Raw genomic sequence first — 14,677 nt, 5'->3', positions numbered from 1 at the left:
CTTATTTGCCCCTGAGAAATTCTACTACTAATCCAAGATTAACACATAACAACTGTTCAAGGTTACTGTTATTGGTATAGTCCAATCTTATTGGGACAATATGCAATGTGTAAAGGAAAACATACCAAAAGAAGGTGGCCACAAATGCATACACATTATTTTTCAATTTGGTATCTACATATAAGGAAGCTCTGGTATCTTAGTGTTAAGAAGCTGTGTTGCAATCCCAAAGGCACATGGTTAGACTCCAGCAGCTACTCCACAGGAGAACGATGGGCAATTTCTTTCCATGCAATTTACTGCCTTTGAAAACCCACTGGAGGGTCAGCTCTGACCCAGTGGCATATAAAACAGCTACATGTATAAATACATATAGAGGCAACATCATGATGAATGGAGAGAGGACTAAGACTATAAAAAACTTCAACTTACTTGGATCCACAGTCAATACACTTGGAATTAGGAGTCAGGATATGAGGAGATGTACTGGACTGGGAAAATTTGTAGTCAGGGACCACTCCAACTTACTGAGGAGCCATGACATCAGTTTTAAGACTAAGGTGTGCCTGATTCAGGCCATGGTCTCTTCAATCACTTGCTACACATCTGAGAGCTGGACAGTGAATAAACATGACAAAAAGAATTGATGCCTTTGAACTCTGGTGGTGGGGTAGAAGAGTGCTGAATATCCCCTCGAATGTCAAAAGAACAGAAGAGAAGGTGCAACCAAAGTGCTACTTAGAGACAAAGCTGGCGATGCTTCATCCACACTGGGCATGCTGCTAGAAGGGGTTATTCCTTCAAGAGGGACCTCATGCTTGGGAAGATGGATGGTCAGCAAAAGAGAGGAAGACTCAAACAGGTGACATGTTGACTTCAGCAATGGACTTGTGTGTCAGAGTCTGTGAGGACAGCATGGGATAGATCAGGGTTCAGACGAGCTGTTTACAGGAGTTGCTATGAATCATACTCAACTCGACTGTACCTAACAACAAAGAAATATATAAAGAGCCCTCGTAGCCTAGTGGTAAGAAACTGTGCTGCCATCCCAAAGGCATGTGGTTTAAATTCTCCAGCTGCTCCTTGGAAGTAGGATCAGCAATCTCCTCTGGTGCGATTTACAGCCTTTGAAAACCCACTGGAGGGTCAGCTATGGATGAGTCAGTTCTGATTCAATGGCATACGACAACAAGCTACAGACAAATATTTAAATTAAAAATGTAATTTTTCATACCTTTTTATGTGCAACCAAGGACTGATTCAATCTTCACAAAGTGAGAGTAAACAAAATCTGGTGGTAAAGTGAGTTTCCCACTGAGCTGCTAACTGAAAGGTCAGTGGTTCTAGCCCAGTCCACTAGCTGCTTTGTAAGAGACAAATGGGTTGTTTTCTCCTGTAAAGATTTTACAGCTCAGAAACTCAATGGAGGGTCCCTATTAGTTGGACTCAATGAGTGGTAATGGAGGGTTTAAGTTTTGCTTTTAGTTTTTTAAAGACCTGTCTAAAAATTGGGGTTTTGTCCATAAACTGGAGTTAGAAACCAGTGTCTGTCTGTACCTACACAATTGTACCAATTTTGCTTCTATTTGCAATGTGACCAGGAACAAACTTTGTTGACCCCTGGTCTATGTGATCCATTTAAAAAAAAAAATGTTTTCTCCAACAGTTATCAGTCGGCTTCCGTTCCTCTTGGCCTGGACCGAGAAGCATGAGCTGAAGGAGGTGGTGGTGGCATGGTGCCAGATTGGTTTCCCGTTCTGAAGGGTCACAATTCAAGCCAACAGGGGTGGGTAGAAACTGACTTCACACTTAGAACAGCAGACAACACCCAGTCAGGGTATCTGGGAACCACATTTCCTTGGCCTGCTGCATCTTATTTTCCCACTTTCCATTTTACTAAAGGTCAATTTGAGAGGAAATAACAGCTTTGAAAGATAGCAGAACAGAAACACAAAACAAAACAAAAAACCCACTAGTTCTGTGCCCAGACCAGCAGATCTTTTGCCAAGAAAGAGTCACACATATTTAGATGGCAGCTTTGTCACATCACACATTCTACTTTTTAATAAGTAACACATAACATTAATGACAGTGCAAAATATTTGCAGAAGCCTTCTGGAAGAACAGAGACTCAATGTGCCCTGCAGGGTCAGTTTAATGACAAAGTAATAATACATCTACCTTCTTCTGGGAATAAAACGGAAATGATGAATAGTAGGCATCTTTAAGAATTAAGATAAAAATTCTAAAGCTAACTTAGTAATGTAAAATATATATGTAAACAGACAGATAAGAAAGGCCTATTTTGGCATTACCTAATAAAATTGAAGTTATTTGTAGAATATACACAGCGCACCTAAATGTATATACAAGGATATCAATAAAACTCTTCCCAATAGCTGAAAACTGGAAAAACTCAAATGTGTGTCCAACAGTGGAATGTATAAATTGACACAGATTCAGAAAATCGAGTACTAGAAAGTGAAAGAAACCAACCTGAGCTAGCCACAACACAAAGGCATTTCACAAAAAATAATGCTAAGCAAGTTTCCAAAGTATATATGCCACTTAATAGAATAAAAATTTTGCAAAATTCTATCATTAAAGGATATTGTTGGCAAAATGAAAAAATTAAAAGCAAAGAGATTATCATCACACAAGCCAGTACTGTGTTATTTAGAGCCGAGAAAAACTTAAGATAGGGAAAGAACACAAAAGGTTCTTTTGGAATGCTGTCAATGACGAAGGAATGGCCAGGATGATAGATGGACCTTTGCTTTATAGAAATTTTTTTAATCAAGTCAATTATTTTATTTACACTTTTATTAGACATGCCTCTGGAAACTTCCCCCCACTTTCCTTCACTGATGTTATGGTCCATACAATCATTCCCATGCATTGTTTTATATTAATCACCATTGAACTATGCCCACCATTACCCCATCTTTTCAGGTCCACATCAGATCTTTCCCATTTCCTTTACATCCTCCTTCTGCCTACAAAACTGTGTGACCCTGTGATTATAGTCCTTCTTTAATTGAACTTGTTAGTCAAATTTGTGTCTTCTAGGTTGCAACACCCCCATGATACATCTTCAAGGATATGAACATGTACGGCCAAGCACAATCAATAAGAGTGCATCTAAATCCCAAAATCAATCTCCATAATAGTCTATGTGTTTCCTACTGCCAAAGGGGCCCTTTAGAGTAGTGAGAGAAGATCTTCACCCTGAAACCCACAGCGTCCCTTTTCAGCAGGAAGTAGCTAAGAGAATACGCCATCCCCTTTTCCTTATGACTCAGGGTGAAGTCTCTCTCAGGGAGGAGTGATAGGGAATGGCAAAGGACACACTGACAAAGAAGATTAATCAGAACTGGCTTTGACAAGCACTGTGGCATTTGGACAAGAACAAACTGGGAGGAGGGTAGAGAGAATAGTGCAACAATGAATGAATGGAAACCCAAAATCTCTGTAAATGTTTATGAAAATTAATAAAATATAATTATAGAAAAAAAAAGAAAATATATTTCATTATGCAGGCCATCTCTCTCCCCTCTATATATGGAAACCTGTGAGGGCCAGAACTCAGTGGGACTGCCTTGTCTTTCCCAGTCTCTCATTCTCTGACAGGTTTTCATTCTCTGACAGGTTGCTTTGAGCATTCACAAGTTTTGCTGTATATGCTTGGAGAGAAGGGGTATTGGTGGAGGCTGTTCCCTTGGGTGGTACAGTTAAGTGCTGGTGGTTAAGATTAGAGTTCAAATCCATCCCAGGCATCTCAGAAGACAAGCCTGTAGATCTGCTTCAAAAAAGGTCACAGCCATGAAAATGCTATGTTGCTGTTACGTGCCATCGAGACAACTATGACTCACAGAGAGCCTATGAAAAATAGCTGTGAACTCTGTCCTATCCTGAGCCAATGTCACTGTCTCTGACACACCTTCCTCTATTACAACAGTGACTGTGTTAATCCATCTCATCCAGGGTCTTCCTCTCTTAAGCCGACCCTCCATCCATCCAAGCGCTGTGTCCTTCTCCAAACAAGGATTGATCCTTCCTGACATCATGGTCAAAGTATGCTAGAGGGAACTTCAAAATCCTTGCCTCCAAAGAGCAGCCTCTCTAGGGGAGACGAAGGAGAGAAAGACTCTCGGCCACTGAATTGGCATGGTGTCTGCTCTAATGTGTCTGGAAGTGTGAGGATGGCGAAGGATAGGACAGGGTTCAGATCTGTTATTCAAAGGGTTGCTATAGGTCATACTCAACTCAATGACAAATAACAATGACAAGAGAGCAGATCTGTTTGTTCTCTTGGCAATCATATGTTTAAAGCTCTTTTCCGGCAACACAACTCAAAGTCACGGATTCTTCTGTCATCCTTAGTCACTGTCTAGCTCTTAGATACATAGTAAGTAAGAAAATCATAGCTTGTATCAGGGCACACCTTAGTCTCTAGACTGACAGAGTTGCTCCTTAGCACTCTGGAGAGGCGCCCTGACAGCCAACTTTCCCAAAGGAATTAGTATTTTGATTTTCTGACTGCTGTTGACTGTGGGTCCAAGAAAGATTAAACTGTTAACAACCTCCATCTCCATCTCTTCTGCATCTATCCTATTCCATACACTTCTGATCACCATGAGTCACACTGGCTCCAAGGACAAGTGCATGCAACGTATTAGTTGTTGGTGACTGCCGTCAAGCTGAGCATGACTCAAAGCGACCCTATGGACAAAAGGCCTCAAGCCTTTTTATAACTACTGTCATTTATCAAAGTTTATAGAATTTCCAGAGGCATGTGGTTTAGGAAGTGGATGACATTTTTGCAGACAAGAGAAATTAAGATTGACTAAACTGATGTCATTGGATTGTGATGTTGGTGAGAATACGGATATTTCACGGACTGTCAAAAAAGAAGAAATCTATCTTGGAAGGAGTATAGCCAGAGTTCTCCTTAAATGTAAAAAGGGCAAGACTTCATCTCACATACTTTGGTCATGTTACTAAGAGTGGCCAGTCCCTGAGAAAAGGTATCATGCTTGATAGAGAGTAAGGACTCAGTGAGATGGACTGACATAGGGACTTCAATGATGAGCTCCAGAGGAGTGGAGATTGTGAGGATCATGCAGGGTCAGGAAGGGTTCGGATCGTTATACGCAGGATAGCAACTGACTCCATGACACCTTGCAACACTAGGGCTTGGTAGATGGGTGCTTTGGTGGCTCAGAGGTAGAATTCTCTCATCTTCCTTGCAAGAGACATGGAGTTTGATTCCTCGTCAATGCCCCTTGTGCACAGTCACAACCATCTGTCATAGAAGGCTTGCATGTTGTTAGGATGCCAGTTTTCAACAGACAGACCAAGAAGAAAAGTTTGGTGATCTACCTTAAAATCAGCCAGTGGAAACCTATGAATCACAATAATGTCGTCGTCGTTGTTGTTGTTGTTCTGTACTACTGAGTTAGAACTGACTCACAGCTGACCCTCTAAGGGCTTTTCAGAGGCATTGCACTGCACGGAGGAGATGGTCCATCTTTCTCCAGTGGAGCAGCTGGGACATTTGAAACACAAGCTTTTGGGTTGGCAGTGCAACTCTTTACCACGAAGCTACCAGGACCAGGAAGCATTTCCTTTAGGTATGCACGTGGTTGCCACAAGTCAGGGCCACTCTAAGGCAGCTAACAGCAGTAACCAGGTTTGAGAAAAGGGCCAAAACGAAAGTACACTTAGAGGGGTTATTTATCAGCCTAGCATTCTGGTCATCTACAAAAAGCAAAACAAACTTCCGAGGTGCCCTGGGTCTAGTCATAAAGTGCTGTTGGTGCTGTATTGTGCCGCGGAGTCGGAATCAACTCACAGCTGTCCCTCCAGGGGTTTTCAGAGGCAGTTAACTGCATGGAAGGAGATGGTCCATCCTTCTCCCACAGCGCAGCTGGCAGATTCGAACCGTGTGACTTTGGGCTGGCAGCACAATTCCTTGCCACTAGGCCACCAGAGCTCTCCTTTAGAGATAATATTAAAAAATCAATAAGCAAGAAAGAGAATCCAGATTGGCTAGCTCTGATCTGACACTTTTCTGCCCCTGATCATCAGTTGCTTCTAAGTAACATTATGAAATAGTTAAATATCGTATTCTGACCTTGTAGGTATCTGTGTTTCATTGACTATGCAAAGGCGTTTGACTGTGTGGATCATAACAAACTGTGGCTGACTCTCAGAAGAATGGGAATCCCAGAACACTTGATCGTGCTAATGAGAAACCTATACTTGGACCAACAGACAGTCGTCAGAACAAAGCAAGAAAACACTGCATGGTTCAAAACTGGGAAGGGCGTACACCAGGGATGTGTCCTGTCTCCATACCTTTTCAACCTGTATGCAGAACAGATTATCTGGGAGGTTGGGCTCTATGAGGAGGAATGTGGCCTCAGGATTCGTGGAAGATCTAGCAACAATCTGCGATATGCAGATGACACAACCCTGCTTACGGAAAGTGAGGAAGACCTGAAGTGCTTGCTGCAGAGGGTCAAGGACTGCAGCCTCCAATATGGATTGAGGCTCAATATCTAGAAGACAAAGATTCTCACCAGTGGACCAATTGGCAGCATCAGGATGGATGGTGAAGAGACTGAGATTGTTCACAGCTTTAGTTTGCTTGGCTCCACAGTCAACACTCTCGGCACCAGTAGCCAGGAAATTAAAAGACGTATTGCAATGGGAAAGTCTGCTGTTAGGGACCTCTCCAAAGTACTGAAGAGCAATGGTGTCTCTCTGGAGACTAAGGTGCATCTGATACAGGCCGTGGGTTTTGCAATCACTTGTTATGCATCCGAGAGTTGGACAATAACTAGGGAGGTCAGAAGGAGAATTGATGCCTTTGAGCTGTGGTGCTGGAGAAGAGTATTGAGGGTACCATGGACTGCCAAGAAAACAAACGAATTCATCCTGGAAAGGGTCAAACCGGGCGGCTCCTTGGAGGCAAGGATTCTGAGGCTCCGTCTAACATACTTTGGACATGTTGTGAGGAGGGACAGGTCCTTGGAGAGGGACGTCATGCTTGGTAGGGTGGAAGGACAACGCAGGAGGGGAAGGCCCTCTTTGAGGTGGATTGATTTAGTGACTGGGTTAATCGGGATGGGTGTTATCGGAGATGGTGCGACTGGCACAGGACAGAGCGGAGTTTAGGGCTGTTGTACACAGGGTCACTATGAGACGCAAGCAACTCGATGGCACATAACAACAACTAAGCAATGTTGTTTCGCTTTTCTTTCTGTAAACAATGTGGATTTTGTTCTTTTCTCGGTATGAACAAGGCAATGATGGTGGCACAGTGAGCCTCACTGCAGAGGAGGGTCGATTGTCCTCAAACCAACAGCCAACTGGTCCTTTGCTACATCCTCAATAGCTGGTGCTTGCAACATTCATAGAAAGCAAAGCAAACCAGTGTGCCTAGAGCCAAATGTACACCCTCATGAGTATATCCATGAGGGGCAGACATGTCTATGTGTGTGAGGACAAGAGAAGAGCACCATGAAGATATTCCACAAGGACAAAATCACTAATATTCATGGTCAGGCATGATCCCCATTGTGTGTGTGTATGTGTGTGTGTGTGTGTGTGTGTGTGTGTGCGCGCGCGCGCGCATGGGCATTCACCCCCTATATTATCCACAATATTAATCAGAAAAGGGGAAATGATGATAGAGTAACATGGATCTGATTCTTAAATGCTTCTTAAACAACAAACAAAACAAACCAAACAAAACACCTAAAAAACAAAAAAAAACCCCCGGCATAAACCTCACTACCATTCAGCTGGAATCCACTCTTAGCTGTCTATACACTGAGTTTCAGAGGCTGTAAATCCCACAGGAACAGACTGTCTATCTCTCTCTTGAGGATCTGAACTACCAAAGAAGTGAGACTTTTGGGTTAGGATCACAACACCCTACAGACAATGTCCACCAGCGTTCCCTGACTGCTATTGCATTGGTGAAGTAACCTGCAACTTGAAGGTGTTGTGCTGTGTGCTGCGTACTGCAGAGTTGGATCTGACCCATAACTGACCCTCTGGTGAGTTTTCAGAAGCAGTTAATTGCATATGAGGAGACTGTCTATCCTACTCCCACAGAACAGCTGGTGTCCTTGAACCACATGCCTTCGGGATTGCAGCACAGCTTTTTGCCACTAGGCCCCCAGAGCTCCCTAAAACTTGGAGTAGGATCTAAAAAAAATATTTTGCTTCAAAAACCAGCACTGAAAGCACTCTTTATCTTGACTGGATGGAATGTGAAATGGTAAAATTTTCTGGAAATGTTCATTTCAATAAGAATACAAACACAAATCTAAATGGAATATACTCTTTAGCCAAGAATAGCCATTTCTAAGAATTTTTTATTGAGCAAATAAGCAGACAAGTGTATAATTTATAAGTACATGCAACAGTGTGGTTTATAAGCGTGAAAAGTTAGTAACCATCTAAATGTCAATGAATAAAAGGTTAGTTTAACTGTGAGATGTCCATAGAATAGTGTGTGTGTGTACTGGAAATTATGACACTGATATAAAGGTGTCATGGAAAGACATCTATGGCAAACTATACTGAAGTACAGGATATACTGAGGTAACATATAGATTTAAATATTCAGATGCATAGCAAGTAATTGTGAAGACTATGGCCTGGATCAGCTGAACCTTAATCTCCAGTCAGACATCATTACTTTTCAGTATTCTGGAGAGCTCCCTGACAGCAGATTTTCCCAATGCAATCCATCTTTTGATTTCCTGGCTGCTAGTACCAAGAGTGTTGATTGTAGAATCAAGCAAACTGAAGCTGTTAACAATCTCAATCTCTTCACTATCTACCATGATGCCAGGAGAACAAACAAGTTCATCCTAGAGAGGGTGAAACCAGGCTGCTCATTAGAGGCAAGGGTTCTGAAGCTTCGTCTGACACACTTTGGGCCCCTGGAAAGAGACACCATGCTTGGAAGGGTGGAGGGATAGAACAAGAGAGGAAGACCCTCAATGTGATGGATTGACTCAGTGACTGGAGTAATGGGGGTAGCAGATAGAGCAGGGTTCAGAGCTGTTGTATATAGGGTCGCTATGGGTTGTAAGTGACTTGACAGCACACAACAACAACAACAACAACAAACCAGATAGATATAAAGAGATGTTCCTTGAAAAATAATTATGGGAAGTGTTAAATATTTAACACTGACTGTGGGATTTGGGGCCCTGATTTTTCTATGCTATGGTGGCTTAGTAGTAGGAAGTTGCACTGCCAACCCAAAGTCACATTTTTAATCTACCAGCTGCTCTGCAGAAGAGAGTTAGATGATTTCGAGGCTCTGCAAACCCATTAGCGGGACCTGCTATGAATCAGTTTTCAAAGTATAACAACAACATGAGAGTCTTACAGAAAACATATATTATTTTTATTAAAAAGTTATTTTTGGAGTCCTTGTCTTGTGTGGACAGGTAAATGGTAAATTACTAACCAAAAGATTGGAGCTTCAAAACGACCCACCCAGAGGTGCCTCAGAAGACAAGCCTGGCAATCTACTAAAAGGCCTTATCACCCTGAAAATTCTAATAGCAGTTCTACCGTGAACACAATTGGGTCAGCATGCATCAGACTCAACTCTATGACAATGGTTAAGAACAAAGCAACTACAAACTAGCATAAATTAGAAAAAAAAAGAACACAGCAACTTTTTCTTTTTATGCTAAAAATACTTTCAATCTCAGTAACTTTCTCCTAATTTAATTTGATGGGTAATATTTATCCTTTTTCTATAGACCATATTTAAATGACTATTTGTTACTAACTGTGCTTTGAACCAGTTCTTTAAATTCTGATTCAATATGTCTAGGTATAAAGTCAAATTTTCAGCAAAGGATCCAGCTGGCATGAATTAGTTCAACACCCTGGATGCCATACAGCAGTGAAATCTTTGCCATGATTTTTTTCTTTTTTGTATGTACACTAAACAAATGTTTTTCAGTACTTCTCAAGCTGACATAAGAAAAGGAAGCAAAAATCTGCCTATTCATATATTTAACCATACGCAAATCATAATAACCAAAGTCCACTTTATAAAGATTATAATAAACTATTTATTGGTGACTAAGTACTAAACTTAACAGTAGCTTAATATTCTGAGTCTGGGAGCTGCAGCTGCAGAGTCAGGATTTCACCTCCTTGAGCCACCAAAGCCTGTCCGACGTGCATTCCCTGTTCCTTCCACATCCAAATCCGGTATGGCTATTCCCAAGGGTTAGCTGACTCAGAATCTTCTCAAGGAAGAACAGACCCCCGCCCCAACCCTTGAATAAGATTACAGTTGTTGGGGTTGGTGCTGTTGGCATGGCGTGTGCCATCAGTATTTTAATGAAGAACTTGGCAGATGAACTTGCACTTGATGTCATGGAAGACAAATTAAAGAGAGAGAGGATGGATCTCCAACGTGGCAGCCTTTTCCTTAGAACACCAAAACTTGTCTCTGGCAAAGACTATAATGTAACTGCAAATTCCAAGCTGGTTATTACAGCGGGAGCTCGTGAGCAGGAGGGGGAAAGCCGTCTCAGTTTGGTCCAGCGTAATGTGAATATCTTTAAGTTCATCTTTCCTAATGTTGTAAAGTACAGCCCAAACTGCAAGCTGCTTGTTGTTTCTAACGCAGAGGATATCCTTACCTATGTGACTTGGAAGATCAGTGGCTTTCCCAAAAGCCGTGTTATTGGCAGTGGGTGCAATCTGGATTCAGCACAGTTCCATTACCTGATGGGGAAGAGGCTGGGAGTTCACACATTGAGCTGTCATGGCTGGGTCCTTGAAGAGCATGAAGACTCTAGTGTGTCTGTGTGGAGCAGAGTGAATGTAGCTGGTGTCTCCTTGAACAATCTGCATGCTGAATTATGTACTGGTTCAGATAAGGAACAGTGGGAAGAGATTCACAAACAGGTGGCTGACAGTGCTTATGAAGAGACCAAACTGGAAGGTTTTACCTCCTGGGCCATTGGACTGTCTGTGGCAGATCTGGCAGAAAGTATAATGAAGACTCTTAGGCGGGTACATCCAATTTCCACCACGAGTAAGGGTCTTTAAGGACTTAAGGATGATGTCTTCTTGGTGTTCATTGCATCTCGGGGCAGAATGGAATCTCAGACATTGTGAAAGTGATGCTGACTCCTGAGGAAGAGGCCTGAGTGCAGATATGCTTTGGGGAAGCCAAACAGAGCTGCAATTTTAAAGTCTTCTGTTAGACCACATCACTGTCTAGGCTACAAAAGGATTTTAGCTGGGGGTTATGCATGTTGTCCTTTTTAATCCAGTCTCTGATTTAAGCAGTAAAATTCGACGTAGGAAAAACATCAGTTTTCTAAAGGTAGACATAGGCATGGTCCATAAAACCCTGCAGCTATGTCCTGACGGTGGTACTTACTTTGTGTAGTTCTAAATTAGTCAGTATAAAAGAATTCCACATCTCAGACACCACTGCCAGTGTTACACGTGCTGCAGCTGCCTTGCACACTAGAATGTTTACTCTGCGTTAACTAACTTCAGCCTCTTACAAGTTCTTTTCTTAGTTACATTCTGTGTTCTAATGTACAAATCCAATATTGCATGTCTTGTACATTATTGTTCTAAAGGCTCTTATTTTGTGTACTATATTTATCAGAGTAATTTACAATGCAACCCTGATAATGTGATGTAAAATGTAAAGATCTACATATAAGCATTGCAACAGCTATCAGACTAACTAAAACACTAAATAAACTATGAGCAGTGAAAAATAAAACTATTTCATATTCAAGTACTATACCATAAAACCTAAGTCCTAGGATTATTAAGAATGTCATTTTAGTTTGTTTTTTCAGTTAATCCATGGAAGGTTCTCCTCAGCCTATTGGTGAAGAAACGTAAGATTCAGAAATATTTAATAATTTTTCTTTGTCGCACAGCAAATCAGTGTCAGATCCGGTCCTTAATTCACACCATGTACTCTCAGATGATAATTTGAGGGCAAGTGCACTCTCACCTATACTGAATTATCTCAAGTGGACATAGTCGTAAAGCAGTTGGGTTTCCACACAGAACGCTTCCACTGACAAAAATGCAATGAGTAAGACTAATTAGGAATGAAACACTAAGAAGAAAATCACCTCAAGGTGAACTTCAAATAATAAGCCATAAAAGCAGGGGTTAAAAAAAAAAGCACTGTGTTAAATATAGTCTGGTTTGTTGTTTTTTGTTTTTTTTTTTAAATATAGTCTGTTTTTAACAAACATAAACACAGGCTTTTCAGTGTTCTCCTAATTATATTGCAATAACTTGAGGGCATCAGAAGACTCATTCTAGTAAGAGATGGCAGCCACCAAACTTAGCCTGATTAAACTTAGCTGAGGAAGATGAGGTCAGGCCTAAGCTGGGCAGGGTGCATCATTACGCCCAGCTCCTCACACTGTTTCAGATGTGAAGCTGCCTGTCCAGAAGTCACACACTGGACGGCACAGACAGCACCAGAATCTTGATCCCAGGAGGATTTTTTTTTAAGTGGCCCTCTAGAAAGTTCAAGCATACTGACCAGCTGAAATGACAACAATTCGGGGCCTGGCCCTGGAGTTAGACAGACCAAAAGTCACTTATTAGCTCTGTGACACTAGGAAAGTGAAAGTGAAATTCTCTGGGCCGCAGAATCCTTATATAAGATGGGATAACAATCCATGAGTCATAAGGTTATTATCTTTATGAGATTAAATGGAATAATATATTTGTTGTGCTTAGTACATACGCAGCACTTTAAACAAACCAAAAAAAGTCAAACCAGTTGTCAAGCTGATTCTGATTTACAGTGAGCACAAGCATTTCAGAGTAGAGTTCCACAGGGCTTTTGTTTTTTTACATATATTCTTGTGTTTTGAGTGAAATTTTACAGAGCAAATTAGCTTCCCATTTGGCAACTTTTACCTATCTTGTTCAATAATTTTTCATCATGTGGCAATATAGTCATTATTTTCATTCTTTTTATTGTTTCTATTAATCTAGCTTCCCTACCCATTTTTTCGTTTACTCTGTTTTAGGGTATATGCGGACTGTCTCATGTATGGTTCCTATCACAAACATGATTGGCACCAAAGGTCAAGAGATCTTCTGCACTGGACCAGAATGCTGCAAAGGAACTCTCCAAAGTACTGAAGAATAATGACGCCAGTTTGAAAACTAAGGTGCACCTAATTCAAGTCAGGGTCTTCTCAAGCACTATGTGTCTGGGAGCTAGACTGTGAATAGGGATGGCAGGCAATCAATGCCTTTGAGCTGTCATGTTGGAGGAGTACGGAATATCACAGATGCCAAGAGAACAAATAAATACGTCTTGACGAGGAAGAAGCTAGAGTGCTTCTTAAAGGCAAGGATAGGCAAGCTTTATCTCACATACTTTGGACATGTTTTTAGTAAGGACTATTTCTTGGAAAGGGACATCCTGCTAAGAAGCATGGAAGGTCAGCTAAAGAGAATACTCTCAATGAGAAGGACTGACAAGGTGACAGCTGCAATGGCTCGAGTATGTCAGAGACGATATAGATGATGCGAGGAAGGACAGGGTTCAGATCTGTCAGGATAGGGTCACTATGATCAATACTGGTAGCCAGGCACCATCTAGCTCTTCTGGTCTCAGGATGGATGACGGTTCACATGAGTCTTCAATACAGTGGACTAGTTTCTTTCCTGTCTGTGGTTTCCTTCATTTTCCCCCCAGATGAGTAGAAATCAACAGTTTTCTTTTACATGGTCATTCACAAATTTTTACAAACCCAGATGCTAATTATTAAACTAGAATGCTGAACATTGTTTTTATAAACTATTTTACCTCAACTGACTGAGTTTTCCCATAAGACAATGATTGTAAACCTTAAAACCCAGCAAATCTAACCCATGAAGTATGTGGCTGAGCATAGGTAGTATGTGAAATAGTGCTCCTTGTGTGACTTATTATATATATATTTGTTGTTGTGTACCATAGAGTCAGAACTGACCCATAGCTGACCCTCCAGCAGGTTTTCAGAGGCAGTTAATTGCAGCACAGTTTCTTGCCACTAGGCCATCAGAGCTCCATCATAGTGTGTATAATGTACACACACACACACATACACATACACACATTTTAATATGTATATTTTACATTCTAATATGTATTCTATATTATACATAACCATTTATATACATATGCCTATTGCACTTATATGTGCTTTCCTAACTATATACATGCATGTGTTTACTTATGCAACTGCACAAATAATTTTTAGTTGTTGTTGTTGTATACTATATTATTATATACCACAGTATTTCCTGACATTGCCTCTTATTCTTGTGTGTTTCTTAGTGTCTGAATTTATGATGGATACATGGTACAGACCTATATTAGGTACTGCCTTTTTCACTTCACCAAAAATGATTATTTTATGGTATCTATAAGAAACGCTGATGGTGCTGCTCACCAAAAAGTTGATGATTAAAAAAATCCTAAAACAACTATGAGATATCATTTCACCCTAATCAGAATAGCAAAATTCAACAGAACAGCAAGCAATAAATGCTGGCGAGATTGTGGAGAAACTGGAACCCTTATTCACCGTTGGTGGGAGTGTAAAACGGTGCAACCACTGTGGAAGGC

The 14,677-nt window shown here is 41.1% G+C and overlaps 1 protein-coding gene and 1 pseudogene across 2 annotated transcripts in view; one reads left to right on the top strand and one right to left on the bottom strand.

Annotated features, from left to right (window-relative positions):
• ASAP2 (ArfGAP with SH3 domain, ankyrin repeat and PH domain 2) overlaps positions 1-14,677 on the bottom strand; it is a 304,618-nt gene that overhangs the window by 184,574 nt on the left and 105,367 nt on the right. The window lies entirely within an intron of this gene.
• Positions 10,263-11,254, top strand: LOC102857606 (annotated as a pseudogene).

The sequence above is a fragment of the Elephantulus edwardii genome, unplaced genomic scaffold (assembly GCF_000299155.1).
Source record: "Elephantulus edwardii isolate Elephantulus edwardi_28Jun2011 unplaced genomic scaffold, EleEdw1.0 scaffold00223, whole genome shotgun sequence".
Classification (NCBI taxonomy): domain Eukaryota; kingdom Metazoa; phylum Chordata; class Mammalia; order Macroscelidea; family Macroscelididae; genus Elephantulus; species Elephantulus edwardii.
The sequence above is the reverse complement of the archived record's forward strand: the minus strand, read 5'-3'. Positions and strand labels throughout refer to the sequence as shown.